The following is a 291-nucleotide window of genomic DNA, read 5'->3' as shown; positions in this document are numbered from 1 at the left end:
ACCGTCATCTGCGAGGAAAAGAAGACGCAACTTCACTCCTTGTGATGCACTCTCTGCGGTGCTTTTCTTCCTAATGATATATCTCCCCAACGATGGTAGCACCGAATCCCATTCTGTGCATTCAGCCTCTCTTCTCGCCCGCTCAGCATCTGTATGCTCCGGCTCAAACAGGTATGGCTCTGGGTCTGTGTCCGCTACAAGAAACTCTTCAAAATCGCGTTCAAAGTCGTCCATTGCAGCTACTATAGTCCGGAGATATCGCTAGGCTAAATAAACAGCTGAGCTCTGTTT

At 48.8% G+C, this 291-nt stretch overlaps 2 protein-coding genes across 2 annotated transcripts in view; both read left to right on the top strand.

The window, feature by feature from the left end:
* LOC126398464 (trans-L-3-hydroxyproline dehydratase) overlaps positions 1 to 291 on the top strand; it is a 263,012-nt gene that overhangs the window by 206,957 nt on the left and 55,764 nt on the right. The gene's annotated exons all lie outside the window — the stretch shown is intronic.
* Positions 1 to 291, top strand: part of gata4 (GATA binding protein 4) — a 14,524-nt gene that overhangs the window by 8,665 nt on the left and 5,568 nt on the right. The gene's annotated exons all lie outside the window — the stretch shown is intronic.

The sequence above is a fragment of the Epinephelus moara genome, chromosome 12, assembly GCF_006386435.1.
Source record: "Epinephelus moara isolate mb chromosome 12, YSFRI_EMoa_1.0, whole genome shotgun sequence".
Taxonomy (NCBI): domain Eukaryota; kingdom Metazoa; phylum Chordata; class Actinopteri; order Perciformes; family Serranidae; genus Epinephelus; species Epinephelus moara.
This window is presented reverse-complemented; position numbering and strand designations above follow the sequence as displayed.